Source organism: Petaurus breviceps, unplaced genomic scaffold (genome assembly GCF_028583685.1).
Source record: "Petaurus breviceps papuanus isolate PSGF00001 unplaced genomic scaffold, PetGlider_PUasm1.0 90849, whole genome shotgun sequence".
In the NCBI taxonomy this organism is placed as follows: domain Eukaryota; kingdom Metazoa; phylum Chordata; class Mammalia; order Diprotodontia; family Petauridae; genus Petaurus; species Petaurus breviceps.
This window is the reverse complement of record NW_027187361.1, coordinates 9249563-9268413: the sequence shown is the minus strand read 5'-3', so window position 1 is coordinate 9268413 and position 18851 is coordinate 9249563.

Here is an 18851-nt window from a genome sequence, read left to right as displayed (position 1 = left end):
CATATGGCTGTGGCCGCATGGCTGCATCAGAGTTCCTAGCCTGTGGATTGTAGGGAGACCAAATAACCATTTAGAGGGTAATAATTCTTTCTTTAACTTGTTTGGATCTGGATTGCTGTCTTGGGTAAAGGTCCTAGCATGTGTCACCAGTGAGCCAGAGCATGTGGAGGCTGTAGAGAGGACAAGCAACTAACAGCTCTGGCAGATGTTTGGGACAAATCTCACCTCCATGAAAGCAGAGTTCTACTGTGGCAACAAACTCAAAATTCAAGTAATTGAGGGGCAACATGAGCAAACAAAGGAAGTAAAGCAAGCACAGCAATCAAACATTATATTCGTTTTTGGGGGACAAAAAGGATCAAAACATGGAATGGGAGGAAGACAATGAAGTCAGAACTCCTGCATGAAAAGCTTCTATGAAAAATATGAATTGGTTACAGGCCATAGTGGAGCTCAAGAAGGATTTTGAAAATCAAGTAAGAGAAGTTGAGGAAAAATTGGGTATGAAAAACGAAAATGATGCAAGAAAATAATGAAAAGAGAGTCAACAACCAGACTGAAGAAAATAACACCTTAAAAAATAGATTAACTCAAATGGCAAAAGAAGCCCAAAAAAAACAATGAGGAGAAGAATGCCTTAAAATGCCAAATTTGCCAGATGGAAAAAGAATTTCAAAAGCTCACTGAAGAGAATAATTCCTTCAGAATTAGATTGGAGTCAATGGAAGCTAATGACTTCATGAGAAATCAAGATACAATTAAAGAGATACAAATAAATGAAAAAAAAGAAGGCAATGTGAAATATCTTATTGGAGAAACCACTGACCTGGAAAATAGATCCAGGAGAAATAATTTTAAAATTATTGGATACCTGAAAGCCATGATCTAAAAAAGAACCTAGAAATCATCCTTCCAGAAATTCTCAAGGAAAATTGCCCTGATAATTTCAAACCAGAAGGCAAAATAGAAGTTTAGAGAATTCAACAATCACCTCTTGAAAAAGATCCCCAAAAAGAAACCTCCTAGGGATATTATAGCCAGTTTCTGATGTTACCAGATCAATGAGAAAATATTACAAACAGCCAAGAAGGAACAATTTGAATATTGTGGAAACACAATCAGGATAACACAAGATATAGCAGCTGTTACATTAAAGGATCCCAGGGCTTGTTATATGATATTCAGGAGGTAAAAGGAGCTAGGATTAAAACCAAGAATCACCTAACCAGCAAAACTGATTATAATGTTTCAGGGGGAAATATGGTCATCCAATGAAGGAGAGGATATTCAAGCATCCTTGGTGGGGAAAAAAAAATCAGAGTTGTATAGAAAACTTAACATTCAAATACAAGAAGCAAGAGAAGCATGAGAAGGGAAACAGGGAAAAGAAATTGTAAGGAACTTGTAAAAGTTGAAATATTTACATTCATACATGGAAATTTCAATAATTGTAACATGCAGCTTTTCTCAGTATGAGGATAGTTGAAGGGAATATAAATGTGTGTATATACATATATATATATATATATACATACATATATATGTCAACATAGGAGGGCATATGTGCATATGAATATGTATGTAAGTGTATGTATATATGTGTACAGGTATACATAGACAGAGGGCACAGGATTAATTGAATAGGAAGGGATGATAGTGAAAAAAATAAAATTAAGAGATGAGAGAGGAATATAATGAGAAGAGACAGGAAGAGACAGAATAGGGTATATTATCTCATGTAAAAGAGGCAAGGGAATACTGTTACAATGGAGAGAAAGAACAGGGAGGCAAAAGGTATTGGATCAACCTTAATCTCATTGAATTTGGCTTAAAGGGGAACAACATACCCACCAAATTGGGTATCTTACTATACAGGAAAGTAGGGGGAAAGGAGATAAAAGGGTGGATGATAGAAAGGAGGGCAGATTGTCGGGGAAGCTAGTTAGAAGCACACACTTCTGAAAAGGGACAGGGTCAAAGTAGAAAATGGAACAATTGTGGATGATACAATGGAGGGAAATAGGGTCAGTTTTTCACAATATATCCACTATGGAAATATTTTGTGTAACTATACATGTATAAACTATTTTGAATTGCTTATCTTCCCAGTAGGGGTGGGTGATGAGGCAAGAAGGGAAAGAATCTGGGATTCAATTTTTAAAATCAAATGTTTAAAAAATGATTATTATTATTATTATTATTTTTCCATGTACCTGAGAAATTAGATGTAGAGGAACTGGGAAATGGAGGTCCATCTTGCCCTACTGGAAATTTACAAGGGGTAAGGGGGTGAATATAGGAGAGAGCAGATTCGGGGAGGGAGTATTCAGTGGGATTGCTGTTTTGAGGTGGTGGGTAGGGGACAGATGGAAAGAAAATATGTAACTCAAAATCTTGTGGAAATTAATTTTGTAAGCTAAAAATACACATAAACTGTATTTGAAAAAAGAGAAAAGACTTATCCTTGGGTATTTAATGCTGACTGAGAAGATCATGATTTACTATGGCCTAGGGGTGGTAGAAGTCTACTCTGAACCTTGTACTTCTTAAGACATATATAGACATATATATGTATGCATACATAAATATAGATGTATATATAAATATATATATATATATACACACACATACATATATGTTTCTATTCCCTTCAACTAGTCTCATACTGAGAAAAGTTTCATAAGTTACAATTATCATTTTTCCATGTAGGAATGTAAGTAGTTCAAATTTGATAAGTTCCTTTTGATTTATTTTCCCTGTTTACCTTCTCATGCTTATCTTGCTTCTTGTATCTGAATGTCACATTTTCTATTCAACTCTGGTTTTTTCATCAAGAAAGCTTGAAAATGCTCTATTCCATTGAAGAACCATATTTTCCTTTGAAACATGATACTCAGTTTTGCTGGGTAGGTGATCCTTGGTTTTAATCCCAGTTCCTTTGAATTCAAGAATATCATATTCCAAGCCCTTTGGTATCTCAGTGTAGAAGCTGCCAGATCCTGTGTTATCCTGACTGTTTCCCAGATATTCAAATTGTTTCTTCCTGGCTGCTTGTAATATTTTCTGCTTGATATGCAGACTCCAGGGCCTGGCTATAATATTCCTAGGCATTTTCTTTTTGTAATCTTTTTCAGAAGGTGATTGTTGGATTTTTTCACCCTCTATTTTTCCCTCTGGTTCTAAAACTTTGGGGCAATTTTCCTTGAGAATTGAAGGATGATTTCTAGGTTCTTTTATTGATCATGGCTTTCAGGTACTCCAATAATTTTTAAATTCTCTCTCCTGCATCTATTTTCAAGGTCAGTGGTTTTTCCAATGAGATATTTCACATCACATTTTTTTTTATTTTTTGGATTTGTTTAATAGTATCTTGATTTCTCATAAAATCACTAGCTTCCATTTTCTCCCACCTAATTCTGAAGTAATGATTCTCTTCAGTGAGCTTTTGAGATTCTTTTTCCATCTGGCAAATTTGGCTTTTTAAAGCATTCTTCTGTTCATTGCCTTTTTTAGCCTCTTTTGCCATTTGAGTTAGTCTATTTTTTAAGGTGTTATTTTCTTCAGTCAGGTTGTTGACTCTCATTTTATAATTTTCTTGCATCATTCTCATTTCTCTTCCCTATTATTCCTCCACTTCTTATTTGGTTTTCAAATCCTTCTTAAGCTCCTCCATGGCCTGTAGGCAGCTTATTCTTTCCTTGGAAGCTACTGATACAGAGGTTCTGACTTTGCTGTCTTCCTTCTTTTCCTTGCCCCTATCCTTTTTTTTCCCAAAAAAAAGAAATCCAAAGTCGGATTGCTGTGTTTGCCTTGCTTCCCTCATTTGCTGAGGTTGACACTCAATTCCTTAACCTTTGAGCTTTTTGCCACAGTAGAACTCTGCTACTGGGGGCTGGTAGCTTTGTCCCAATTGCTGGTGTTTTCTCAGGTGCTAGAGCTGTTAGTGGGATGTCTCTGAAACCTCAACATGCTCTGGCACACTGATCATTCACCCCAGGATCTCCAGCCCAGAGAGTGATCAAGATCCCAGAAGGTAAAAGCAAGATAAATTACCCCTCATAATGGTTGCTTGGTACCCCTACAATCTGCAGGTGTAATGTAATACCAAGGAAAGGCAACTTCCCAAGGTTCAGAATACCAGCATAGGTGCTCTCCATTTTATTCAGTGACAAACAGAGAACAGAGGAGATCAAACATGACATCATTCAAAATACAGAATTTACTAAGTGTGATTAAATAATCTCCAAGTAGTACCCCACCCCAGGACCTTCCATTCATTCAATCAATTACGAAGTCCCTGTTTTAAATACTACTCCACCCCTAGGCTGTACCTTCATTTAGTCCATCACAAAGCCCCTCTTCTCAAATGGAGATTAGTTTCCAATCTAAGTAAAGTACACTCATTTGTTCAACCACAGAACACAAAAAGGTCAAAAGTTCCCCACCCCTGGATCACAATTGAATCTACCCCAGAGTTACATCAATTTTAAGCACAGCACTTAATACCCAAATGGAGGTCTTTTCTTCATCTTGACACAAGGCAAGTTCTAAGCAATCTTAGTTCCTGGGGAGACAAGGCTTAGCAAGGCCACAAGATACATTGCCAGTCCCTTCATTAATTCATCCTCTGTCTGCAGAACAGTCCTAGAACCCCTGAAAACATTAGCAAAGCCCTCTCCCAGGATTTCTGTAAACATACAACAAGAAAATCCTTCTTCAGGGCTTCTGAACCAACAGAAAGGTTCCCAGACCCCTGCAACAACAGCACTGTCCTTCACCAGTGGACATTATTCACTCTATCTGCAGGACAGTCTCCAGACCCCTGCAACAACAGCACTGTCATTCACCAGTGGACAGTATTCACTCTCTGTCTGCAGGACAGTCTCAGGAGCTCTTAGCCAACAGCCAGGTTCCAGGACTTCTTCAACAAAAGGACTGTCTTTCACCAGTGAACAAATATGGCAAAACAACATCAAAACAGACAAAGTACCAGCAAAACAGCCATGTCTCCTCAGTCCTTGGCAGCTCAGGGGGCAGGTCTCAAAAGTCCAGGGCAATTCAAAGTGGCCCCCAGCAATTCTCTCAGTCTCTCTCTGCCTCTACGAGGTGCTACTTCCAAAAAGTTCTTCTGCCTCTCTCTTGTGTCTCTCCAAATCTACCTCACCAGCTCCTCCCAGTTCAGGACTCTCTTTTCACATCAACAAGTCCATCCCACAGGTGGGATTAACAAGCTCTGGGTTTTAGCACAATCAATTTGAAAACCAAGCCAATACAGTATATTCCATTACTATCACAGCAGGCCAGGAGCTGAAGCTGCCAGGTGGTGGTGGCTGCAAGCCCGCAGCACCGCAGCCTCCTTTCTCCCTGGGGGCAAAGGCCTACCCCACTCCAAATTCCCAGGTCCCAAAGTCCACACCGTACTGACCTCTCATTTTGTCCTTAGCATCTATGGGTTGATAATTCTGGAAACTCCCACAATTGCTGGTGATCTGAAATCCTTCCAGCAGGAGGTTGTTTGTGGTCACCCTGAGGCTAAAACCTCTGGCTTATGTTGGCCTGGCCTCAGCTCCCAGAGTGCTGTGCTGGCACCTTCCCACCTGCCTGTGGGGCTGTCTTAAGCAGGAGGTTAGCTTCTCTGTGTCATTTTGTGGATTCTGTAGCTCCAACGTTTGTTCAGTGACACCTTTTACATGAATTGGAGGAGGTCAGAGTGGGAGCCCTGCTAAAGTCCTTTTTCTACACCTCCGTCTTGACTCTTCCCCCCGCCTCCCTCCCACAGGTTCTCTTTCTTAACAAAGACTTGATATCACAGGCAAGGCTCAAAGACACTTGAATTGAAACAATGTGCTACGCATTCCTTTGCTTGCCAATACACTGCCCTGTGTAGTTTTGCTGTGTATTTTTCCCTGTAATTTATTTAACTTCTCCTCTAGGAATGTGGATGCTGTACCAGTTGTTGCATAAATGCATATATATATATGTATGTATGTATTCATATATACATATAGTGTTGATATTACTTCATAGTTTATGGTATCTTTCAGTAAGTGTCATAACTTTAGTGTCATTAACTTTAAAAGTTAGGATGTATTTAATAAAGATCAAATAACACAATATTTTTAAAAATCATAGCACAGTATATGACATATATTAATTGTGTGTGTGTGTGTGTGTGTGTGTGTGGCCTTTTAACCATTCCTGACAAGTTTTCTCTGGAAAAAGAATTGTATTTCTCTTTTGTGCAAGTAAATCCTTTGCTGACATTGAAACCATTATTTTGTAGCATATAACCCATTTCATTAACCTTACCTTGACTTTAATGAGCTCTAAAATAGTTGTCTTATGGCAGAACTATAGAGGAATGTCTTTAAATAGCTTCAGGGTATTTTCTATCTGCATTTTTATACACATATTTATAAGATCTCTGATGTGAAAAGAATATGCTTTAGAAAACTGAGTGATGCCAGGACTTTGAAGGGTCTTCCCAGGTAAGATATATTTACAGTTTTATTATAGGGTAAGCAATGCCTGTAGTTCTGCTATGTGAATCCAGAAATAATCATTATAGTTAAGGAGTTCCTAGTGCTCCTAATGAATCTTTTTTCAGATTTTCACAAATTTCTTAATACATGTTGTTCAAGTCATTCACAGCAAGGAGAGCATAATTTACTAGGCTAAGAGGGGGGAAAATGCATAGAAATTAGCAAAATTACTATATCCAAAAAACCCTGAAGAAACCCAGAGGTAATTTCATTAGCATATGGGGTGTGCCATTACCAAAAAAAGATTAATGTGTATAGCTGCATATGTTTAAACAATATTGAAGTGATCTAAAAGAGCCATTTGACTTTTTTCATTCTCTCTTTTGTTTAGAAGGTTCTATTTGATTGTCTTCTTTTCGTAAGTTTTCCTTTTACATTTATACCCCCTGGACCATTTACGTATTCAACAAAAAATTACTGAGAATTTATAAAATATAAGAGATTAATATTAGAGGAAATGATAATCACTTATAAATATAAAATGAGACCAATGCTTACAACATTTCCTATATATTATTTAACATGTCCACCATGAATTATTGTGCATTATATTGTACACATTGCTATTTGGGAACCTAGGCTCACAAATATTATGTGATTCTCCAAGTCACTCTAGCTAGCAAATAGTGAGGTAAAGATTTCATACACAGATCTTTCAACTGAAAAGTCAACAGTCTTTCCTCACATCTTGTCTCTAGTGATTAAAAAAAAGTCCCTGACTGCAAGGAATTTTAAGATTTGTAGGGGAGGTAGAACATATAAATGGTTAACAATAGAAGGAAAGGGAAAGTAAAATGCCATGAAATACACAATGTTATATTAGTGCAGAAATAGGCCATATTCCTTTATCTCAGTAGTGATCAGGGAAGCCAATTCTTAAATTCAGAAACCATGCTTCCCAGAGCACCATACTGATTCCAGAAGTCACAGCTATCTAGTGTGAAGAAACAGGGGATTTGGTGCTGCTATATCTTTCTCGTAACTTTGGAACATTATTCCTAATAATTATTGTAATTTCCTTTAAAGAAGAAGATCTCAATACATGAATCCACCTAAAAACTCATTTATTTTGGAATTTTTGTTAACTTTGCCTCGAAAATTTTCTCCACTGGTAAAATAAAAAAAAAAGGAGGGAAACATGACAATTCTAATCCCATATAATTCAAGTATGAAATGGAAGTACAAGTATTTACTGAACGTTCATTAATATAGACATTGTTCTCTCATGTTATTTGTCTCACAATTGTCAAAACAGGAAAAAAATTTCAACTTCCCTCTCTTACTCCTACCATTTTTTGGATAAATACAATTTTAATATTTTTAGTTTTTAAAATATACATACTCATAAATATGCACAAAGAAAAAAAATCCAAGAAGAAAATTTAATAGATTATGTTTTTTCATCTTTCTGATAATGCTGGGATGGTACTGATGAAAACCACTTAGGTGAGATTGATAAACAGTATGATTACAATCAATAAGTAAATTAATATAAATTTTGTTGCAAATCTATTATATACCTAGCATTTTGAAATGAAAATTGATGGGACAGAAATATACATAAAACTAGTTACACTCATCAGCCCTGATTTTTTTTGTGTATTGTCCTCCCTCACTATCTCTGGTGCTTAATGTTTTTACCAAGACTTTAACTGTTTAGTGACCAGCACAAGGGGACACATAGATTAGTTCTTTCCTACCCATTCAAGTAGCACATATATGTTTTTGCTGCTTGGTTTCATAGCTTATGAGATCTACTCTTCTCTAAGTGATATTGAGAAGAAGCAAATCATAATTTACACACATAAACTCTTAGGTAGGTGTCTCAGTTCTGGAAACTACTCAAGAGGAGCTGTGTTTAAATCATTCCTCAGACATAAACGTTTTGTGTTTCCATTGAACATAATGTGATTCCATTAATTTCTCCTAGTCTTACTTTCCTCATCTATAAAATGAGGGGACTGCAATCCAAGAGGCCTCTTTTCCTGATTTTATTATTTGATAACATGTTAACTAATACATTCCTATAGATACTTCTATAACTACTTACCAGAGGATTTAAGGAATTCCAGGCCATGTGTCAAGGACAGATGAGAGATCTTTTTGGATAGCAGATCATTTCCATATTCTTCAAACCATGCCAATGCAGGAAAGTTTTCCCCGTCTGCCTCCATGTCACAATAGTACTGTTATCTGAGTGGAATGAACATAAATTAACTGGAAATCTGATCTCTTTGCTTCTGTGTACCAAACCTGCATCACAACATTTTGCTTCCAACATTCATGTCCCTTAATTCCACCCTCATGAATTCTGTCTTACCTGCATGGAAAATCAAAGTAAGACGTCATGTAACTTGCTGTTGCCCATTAATCATTTGTTTCTTCAAGATAGAATTTACTCCTTAAAGGAAGCTTGTCTATCCTGTCTTGTCCTTTTTTGCTGTATGCCCACTGTACTTAAAGGCATTATTAAGGGAGGAAAGCACATTGTAAACCTTCAAGGTCTTTAAAAATATACCAGTTTCTTCTTAGCTTACTGACTTGTGCCACGGATAGGTTTTTATTCCATCAAGCACTCTATAATCAAAATAACAATTGCATGACCAATGACAATGATTTAATGCATACAAATCACTTTGTGGCTAATTTTACCATGACATTATAGTTGATCTCTTAATTCTTCTTATATTGCTCAATATGTGGTATTTATATTTCACCAGTTGGAGCTTTTAAGGACCCAACCCTAGTCTTGTTCATTTTTATCTCCCCATGATACTTATCATAATAGCTATGAGGGTATGGAATGAATACTTCAGTAAATACATTGTTTGAAATGTATGCTTTTAAAAGCAGGGCATAAATTGTACTTATCAATATCCCATTCTATTTCTAGAAGAAAACATTCACAAAAAAAAGTTTCTTTTTCTTCCAAACTTGAAGGGTTTAGATAAAGAAGGTCTGCATATGTAAGCAAAAAGTAAAAGGTACTTATTTCTCTGTTCTCCAATTTAGTATTCTGTGAGCAATATCCACACGTACAACGACAGTGCTATTTCTCCTTCAAAATGGATGGTGCCTACATGACAGTCACCTTTCAAGAACAGGGGAACAGGTAGAAGAAGAAAGATATGAAAGGAAATGACCCAACACTTCCAATTTTGTCCCCATTAGAAAACAAAACCAATCCAACAAAAAACAAAATACCCTAATATTTTTTTTTTTTTGCCTTTTGGGAGGTTTATTAAAAGTGAATTAAATCATTGTGTTTTATTGGTTTGTTTGGTTTTACTTTTACACAGGTCCTCAGTTAGAGAAAACCCTAATGTTTTGGTTTGAGGAGGTTTTACAGAGTTCTGTCCTGTTCAATTTAATTTTAGAATTCTTAGCTACTCACTGACTTTTTCTGTTAGAATCCCTCTTTATACAATTAAGGAATACACAAACCAAAAGTACTTGAAGTAAGTTAGATGATATCAATACCAAGTAGCACTTGAAGCTGTCAATAAACCACTTTAAAGAATGAAAAAAAAAGACAACCTGCATTTAAACTCTCGATTTAAATAACTATCTATCTGAAAAGAAAGACAGTAAGCAGTAATGAGCAAAGTATACATCATTTGCTATCTAGAATTGTGTTCAGGGGAAAGTTCTGAAATGATTGGTTACTTTCCATGCTGTTGTTACAACCAGCTCATCAGTCCTAATAGAGGAAAGTGACAGCTGATCAGTAAATACAGTCTTATTTACCACTCATCTTCTTCATGATTTCCACATTTGTCCTTAAGCTACTTTCATCATATTGCCACATTTTTCACCCAAGTCTCTCTCCTATACCCAGAAGAAAGCTTTCTTTCCTTCATCAAATTTTGTTTTAGCACTATTTCTGTATCTCTTATCTGTTCCTATAACATTCTGCTTTGTATCCTACTTAAATGCAGAGGTGAAGAAGTACCACACTTGCTCTGACAGGCCCTCTTCCAATATTTAGTTTATTGGGCCTTTGGCTATTTAGAGTACAATGAGATGAGTATACAAGTAGCAGCTATGACATTTAAGCAAGATGCAAAGACTTAAAGGAAATAAAATGGAGGCACATAACCTCTTTACCACTTAAACTTGAACTGAAGGACTTAATGATAATAAACAATGCTAAGACCAATCAGATAATGTGCTAAATGGGGGTGGAGAAAGTAGAATCTTAGCACATAACCTGTGCTTGTCAATGAGGTAACTAAGAATAAGCATAGTTAAGGATCCCTTACAGCAACATGATGGGAAAATCACCAGCTTTTTGGATCTTGCATTTATACTTGATATTGAATCCATGCTCTATGCCTAGGAGGAAAGTTAAGACTTGGGCATAGGATTTCTCTAGGACAAGCCCTATTAGATAACTGCAATGGAAATGCAAATTTAAAGATCTTCCCTGCCCCTAGGCCCTTTGATAGGCTTAAGAGACTCTGAGAACCTTCCTTGATTTGAAAATATACTCTGCCTCCTAATAGGCTGAATGTGGTACCATGGAGCCTGTGGCAGGAGGCTTAGTTTTCAGGAATGTCCACACCTTGATGCTGTCTGATTGGGTACTGGGTCAAGAGGGTGGCTACATTCTCTGACCCAAGAGAAGGCTATATGATCCCTGATGTGAGGCTTTTTTTAGTTTTCAACTTCAAGTACTCTATGGGAATTGTGTATTGATATTGCTGTGACATCCTTTTAATTTGTGGTTCTGGTTTTTTGTGTTTTCCAACTTCATACCAATTGTTAAAATACATTTTCATTACACACAGAGACAGTTCTTACCCTTAAGGGACATACATTCCAAGTATTTCTTGTTTGTCATCAAATAACATATTTGTATGAGGTATAAAGAATATTTAAATTTTCTGCGGTATCTGGAAAAAATAGAACTTATCATGAAACAAGTCCCTGTATTTAGGAAATCCTGGTTTCTAATTCTGGCACTAACTCATTTTGTGCCTTTGGTAATTTCTCCTAAATTCTATGGGTCTCACTTTACCTCTACTATAAAATGAGAAGGTTCAAATAAAATATTCTTTAGAGCCTGCTTCACCTGTATAATCTGACTATATTTAAACTGTTTCTGTAGAAGATAAATCTATGACCTCACATTGAATGTAAATAACTTTCAAGATACAAGGTTGAGGTATAAAAACTGAGTAAAAAAAATGATCTGGTCTATCTCCATTATACTTGCTCTATATTTTATGATGAAATTAAGCATTGTAACAATCCTATTGCTTTTTCTATCTCTTTGAACACAAGATTGATTTCTACACTTTTAAATAAATGTCATTGATATGTATACTGAGGTTGAAAAAATAAAATTTTGATTACTGGAGAAAATAGTATTCTGAGACAGACCATGCATAAATGAGTTATTAGTAAATTAATATACAACTATTAAGTGTTTGCAATATGATAGGCCCTATGCTATGCACTGGGAATGCAAAGAAAGGAAAGACTCAGTCCTTTCATAAAGGAGCTCATATTCTAATGGTATGGGTTTCCAAAGTCAACTATTTAATTTCAGCCCTCTTCAGAAAGACTATCAGATTCATATCAGAAGTTTTATGGTTGTTCTGTGTATGTGATCTAAGGATTTTATATATATCATTTCATTGAGGCAGCTATCTCTGACTCTGGCTCTTTCCCTGGCTCTGTGTCTATCTCTCTTTTATTGACTGTGACATATATTAAACTTCTAATTACTCTTAAGTGGAAATATTTAGTGACCTTGCCACAAAACTAATAGTACCCATACATTTTGCTTATAAAAAAATTATATAACCCACCATTTTCCACATAGTCTTTACTCAAGGAAAAATTAGAGTAAGATTGTGGTGAAGGTGTGCTAGTTATGGGATGAGAAAAAAGTACAGGAAAACAAATCATTTAGGGAAAGTAGGAAAAAAATGTATAGAATAGGTGTGGCCACAAAGGTTTGAAGGAAGATTGGGGCTATATTGTGGAGGGGTTTTTAATGCCAAGCTTGCACTGTATTATATAAGCAAAAGTAGGGATATCAATTAAAGGATTTGAATAGAGTACTCTTGTTAGGATGTAAGGTTTCCCCAAACAGGGAAATGGGAATCAGGAACATTGACCTTATATCTTTGGAAATTCACTTTTAGGTGCATTTGAGCCAAAGATGTTTTTAAAACATATGCTTAAATACTCTATTTCCAAACCAGAAAATAATGAGTTTTCATTTTCCATTTGAGATGAAATTTTCAAACTCATTAAAGACAATTAAATAACAAGAAAAATATCTTCAGAATGACTTCTGCAGAATCAAAGTTATATGGCAAGTGTTATTATGTGAATGTTAACAATTGAGCATGAACAACACAGAGTGAATAATAACTGATATTAATATGGTTTGTAAAATATTAATAAAGCCCAGACTTTATGACTTGATTTTTAGGATGGTGGTGGTGAGGAAGTTTGGAAGATCTGAGAATATCTGTGCCATTTGTAGGTCGAACTTTTGATGGAAAAGTAGTGTATCAAGGACTATAGTGCCAAACCACATACCAACAAGGAGGTCAAGGAGTAATTAAAGCACAGAGACAGAAGTTTAAGTTTTGGTGGATGAGAGACTAAGAAAACAACAAGTAATTAACAGATTTTTCTAAGAGTAGATATCAGTAGCAATAGTGAGAGCACAGATGATCTGGAAAGAAATTTAAAGAATCTATCAGAAAAGAGAAAAAAATCTAATAAGACTGCAATCATATACAGAAAAAGCAATTCTAGGTAGTTTAGTAGCTTCTCAGGCAGATAAACATGGGCCTATTTTCTCCATCTTGTATACAATCCATATATTACTGTCATATCTATCTATCTATCTATCTATCTATCTATCTATCTATCTATCTATCTATCTATTTATCTATCTATCTACCTATCTGTATTAATTAGTTCATTCATTCATTCATTTATTTGTTTGTTTGTTTGTTTATTTATTTATCTTATGAATGGCATCACTAGTCACAATGTGAATCTCAAATTAAGGAGGCATGAAGTAGTAGAAGGACCTGGAGATTTTGAGTCACACAACCTAAATTCAAATCCTGGGTATGATAGTAATATGAGTGGTAACTGTGACTTTGAGAAAGACACACTCTTTCTGGGCTTGAGTCCTCATCTGAGAAGTGACAGGATTGGTTTAAGTGATTCCTATTTTCACTTCTTGTTCCAAATCCTGTAACCCATAAGGTCATTTCAAGGTCAAATCCTATAACCAAATTAAATTTATTTAAATTGATGTTGGAATCTGTATCATCAAATGTTCAAAATTGTTTATTTATGTAGAAAATATGCTATCAGAAACAGAGTGATGAAATCAGGGCAGAAGTTGCATCATAGAAATCCTAATGAGAAGACTATAAATATCATGTTCATAAAGGCATTTTCATAAATTCTTTGCTGACATACATTTGGAAAAATAAAAAGAAATAATTAAAACATATGACATCAAGTTCCCTGTTTAATATATTATCATACAAATTTCATTGTTACATGAATGTATATCACCTGGAGAGGGGTGAGGGGAAGGCAGTTTTTCTAGCATCATGTTGCTGGCTTTTTTTCTTGGTCCTAGCCTATTCAACAATTTTGCCAGTGCCTTGGAAACCAAAAGACATTGTTTAAAAATTTTGCATATGCCAGAAAGCTGAAAGAAATAGTTAATACTGACACAACTAGTATTTGGAAATAATTTTACAGACTTAAAAGGGTGAAACTTAGCAGAAATATAAGTAAAGTTCTGCCTTTATTAATAATTCTCACTGACATAATTGAGCATAATGTAATATGACAGCCAGACCTCTTGTCCACACCCCCATCTGTATCAGCAATGCAATATTCACAATGCCTACCGAAATTACAGATATGTTGATGTAATTATCCATCACAAAATATATCAGGCTTGCTATATGGGGGAATAAGCTAGAAAATTTATTAAAATACCAAAAGATTGAGTCCCAAAACCAGAAAGTCAAAGCCATCAGAGTAGTTATGAAGTTGGCACAGGCAGATCAAGTAGAAAGCACCCACATTCTCAAGCCTTTAAAACAGAACAGGCTACCTCAGGCAAAGGTCCTCCTCTCCCCATTCACATCAACCACCCAGCATCCAGGAAGCGCGCTTCCAGCAGCTCCAGCCCCTGGCAGTCCTCAGCAGGAGTCCTTAGCAGAAATTCTGGCTGACTCAAAAAGAGGTTCACGCTTCCACTGCCGTTGCCTCTGCTGCTGCTGCTGCCACTGTCACTGCCACTGCTAGCCACCGCAGGGACTCTAGCTTGGCTTCCGCTTCCTCTTGCTCTGCCCCTTCCTGCTATGTCAGCAAGTCCAATGGGGCATGGAAGATCTTTAAATCCCTTAACCCTTACACAATCCCACCAAGAAAAAAAAACACAGCCAAGAAGAAATCAAGCCAAAATCATAAAAGTATTGTACTTATTTAAAGAATACATTAAATTGTGACTAAACAATATAAAAATATTCAAAATAATTATTCTAGTCAAAAATTTAAGGAAAAGTAAAACTTGGGGAGGGACCTATTGTCCAGGGGGAAAACACTGATTCAGTGATCTTTTTGTTTTTTTCAAAGTTACTGTCAGGGAGGTGCTGGTGGGGACAGTATCATGTAGACAAAATTAAAACTATAGTTATTGCATGATATTCCCAAATAAAATATTACACTGGGTACTTGTCTATACTGAGTAGAGTTAAATACTAAAATACATTGTTCAATAATTTTGTATTTAATATTTATTTAACATTATATAACCTGTGAATTCTATTCAGACATAGCATCTAAATTAATCCTAAATATGGAATAAAAGACAGAAATAATCTTAAAAGTAAAATAAATAGAATGAATAGAATTAAGTTATATAATAGATTTGAATAGGCACTGGTTTTCTTTTGGGACTCTCCATTTTCTAAGAAAGTGCTCATAGGCTATTTCATCAAGTAGAAACTTGATCCTTCTACTTGAAAACTCTATAAATTATCATTTTATTATGAAAATAACCTGCCCATTTTCCTCTTATGTGAAAGGCAAGACATTGGTCAGTCACATACACAGGAGAAACTTACTAAAAGAAATTCAAGTAATTTTGTAAGAGTACAAAGTGATATCGTAACTACTTCTTCACTCCCAATTATTCATTACTCTACAGTAGCCATAATCAGCCTTCTTTAGATAATAAAGCAGCTCTGCCTAAAATGTTACATTTCCTAGAGGCAGATGTTTCCCTTGACATGTCTTTTTAACAGATTATTATGATCAGAGGTCCATGTAATTCAGGATCTGTTTTCAAAGAAGAAAGCTTAATCTAATAACTTCTTATTAAAATTTACTTCCTATAGGAGTGTTTTTGAAGGATAGTCAAGGTAAATCATTTCAGTTTGAACTTCCCTGCTGGTTACCCTCATTTTTCCTAATGAAAACTTATTTCAGTTCAACAACAAATTCTCTACTTGGTTATATATTTTTGTGGTTTTCTCAACTTGAGCACGTTCCAGTTGTAAGCAGAAAATAATTTTTATGATTATATATTCACATATCATTTTTCCTATATAGGAAATAAATTATGAATACACTGAGTCCTTAAAGATTAAAAATAGTGCTATTTTCTTTAATGATAAGAAAGATCTTATTACTAAACAAATAACAAATAGAATCCTTTATATGCACACAAGTCCTAGTTAAATTAATAATAAATAAAATGAGCAACTATAATGAACATAAAGATAAAACCAACATATTAATAATAATAATAACTACAACTTGCATAGTATTTTACAGGCTAAATGTACTCATCTCATAAAAAAACCATGTAAGGCAAGTTTTTCAAATGTAAAAATGCAAGAAACATGCCTTGGGCTACCAACTCCAATAAATGTAACCAACAAGACAGTTTATGCCTTGATACTGTTATCAAATAAAATATATTTTAATATTACAAATTCAACCATTCAAATATGCAAAATAGGTATTAACAACTCCAAGCCATGGTGTAAGGAAGTTTTGAGAAGCAAATTATTTTGGGTCATTGGATGAAATTAGAAAAATAAATGTATTGGAATTGAATCAAAGAAATAGCACATCTAGCATACTAAACACACCTCTGCTAACAAATCCTTATGTTAACTTCTGAACACGAACAGGTATTAATCCTAAACATTTTATAACATGAAGAAGAGGATCTGTTTAATTGACTGCTATGCCAGAATTAAGAATACCTTCAAAAGCCACTAATTGGTCACGGTGTTTCTTCCCAGATTTCATTTAAGTATGAGAGACATGCAGTAATCTTCTAGAAGGGAAGAAGACAAGGATTCTCTTATTTGCACGATGCAATATGACCCATGCATATAGACATCTCTTGGTTTTGTTTGTTTGTTTTTTTCCTCTTTCATGGTGAATGTGAATGTCTCCTGGAGAACATTAAAAGATATAAAAATGACTTTGTTGTCTTTGAAAGGTCAGAATCATGAGAGGCAGAAATCTGGGAGTTAAAGTTCACACCTAAATTTACTAAAACATGAGGAAAGAAATAACCAGGACCCTTAATAGTAATGTAATCTGAAGTTCCTTTTGTATCGCTAAACTAAGAGGTACTTAGCAATTAGTAATTAATCAAGCCTCTGTTAAAGAAACAGAAGGTATGATCCCCTGTTGCTAATGTAACAGGAAAGGATTGGCTGAAAGAGGAAGGAGCTAATGCCATGTGTATATAAGGAGAAGTCCCTGCTGGGTCAGACAGGTCTTCTTGGAGCAAATTTTGTGGAGGCAGAAGCTGCTGCCACTGGAGAGGCTGAAGAGGAGAGGCTCCCCCCCCCCCCCCCCCCAGGCTGGAGGGAATGATTTTGATTTTGGAAACCTGGGTGAAGTGATTTTGATTTTGGGAACCAGCCGGGGCTTCTGCTGAGGAACTTCTGAGTCTGAGGGCCAGCTGGAGTTTCTGGGATCTGCTGAAGATGTCCAAGGGCCAGCTGGAGGAGCCAAAGACTGAGGAAGCTTGAATGTGATGCTGGGACTTTGCATGAACCTGTTTCTGTCTTTGTTAAGGCTTAACTTCCCGGGAACAGAGACTGTGAAAGATTTAAGGTGAACTGGACACTGAGCTTCAGCATGGAAAAGGAAGAGCATGGAGAGCTAGATGAGGACCTGGGAGCTGTCTGCCTTTCAACCCAGGAGACAGTTTGGTGGATCCAGGTAGGACCTGGGACCATGGAAGGGGATCCAGGGAATCTGAGAGACCACCCTGAATCAAGCTGAAAGACTTTACTCGTATACTGTGTAATGACTGAGAAATTGTAATTTACCAGTGACCTAGGGGTGGAGGGCTTGTGTATTTTCTGAATGATTGAATAGTGAATGATGACTGAATAAGTGACTGATTTGTAACTTGGTGTGCCCCATGAGGGAAGAATTTTGACTGTTGTACCCGGTGACCCTCAAGCCTCCTTAAGGATGATTGAATGATTGAGTTACTAAATTATTGAGTGACTAAATGAATGTACTTTGTTCAAAACTTTATGACCACTGTGGTGAAAACTATGTGGTCATCCTAGTGATAAGTCATTGTGAATGCTGTATTTTGATTTTCTGTGATAAGTTTGTAATTTTGTAACATTATGAATTCTGTGCTTTGATTTCTGTGAATGTTTTGCTCTGATTTTTATTGAATAGAATGTTCACTATACTGTGTAATCAGAATCTTGAAAAGCTGTTCACAGCAGCAGTCCTCTAGAAAGCTGCTTGTGCTTGGGTTTCCAGACCCTGAAAAAAATCCTCATCATTAGCCAAACCACATTCTAAGTGACATAGGGGACAAATTCCTTGTAGAATGGATTATGTATTCTCAAAAATGTCAGTTTTTAAATGCTAAGTAATAATGGTTAAATGGTTGAATGAACCTGGTTGTAATCATTAAATTGGTTGGTTGCTTGTTGTACTTTATTCTTGAAGAGGAACAAAATAACATCACTATACTAGAATCAAATTTCAATGTGTTCTATTGTGGACAATCAGACCAATATGAGCTCAGAAAGTTCTACCATAGGTCAGGTACAAAGAGTCCATTTGAACAATTGAGGCGAATACTCTTAAATTTGTGCATCCTGTGTTTCCTTTGAACAGTCTCAATTTTGCTTTGGTCATAGAATACAGCACCTTCTCTGATGTGGGCACACAATACTGAGTGGTCCTGTGCTAGCATTTCCCATGTCACATAATCACTAGATAATAACTTGAAAAGACATAGAAATG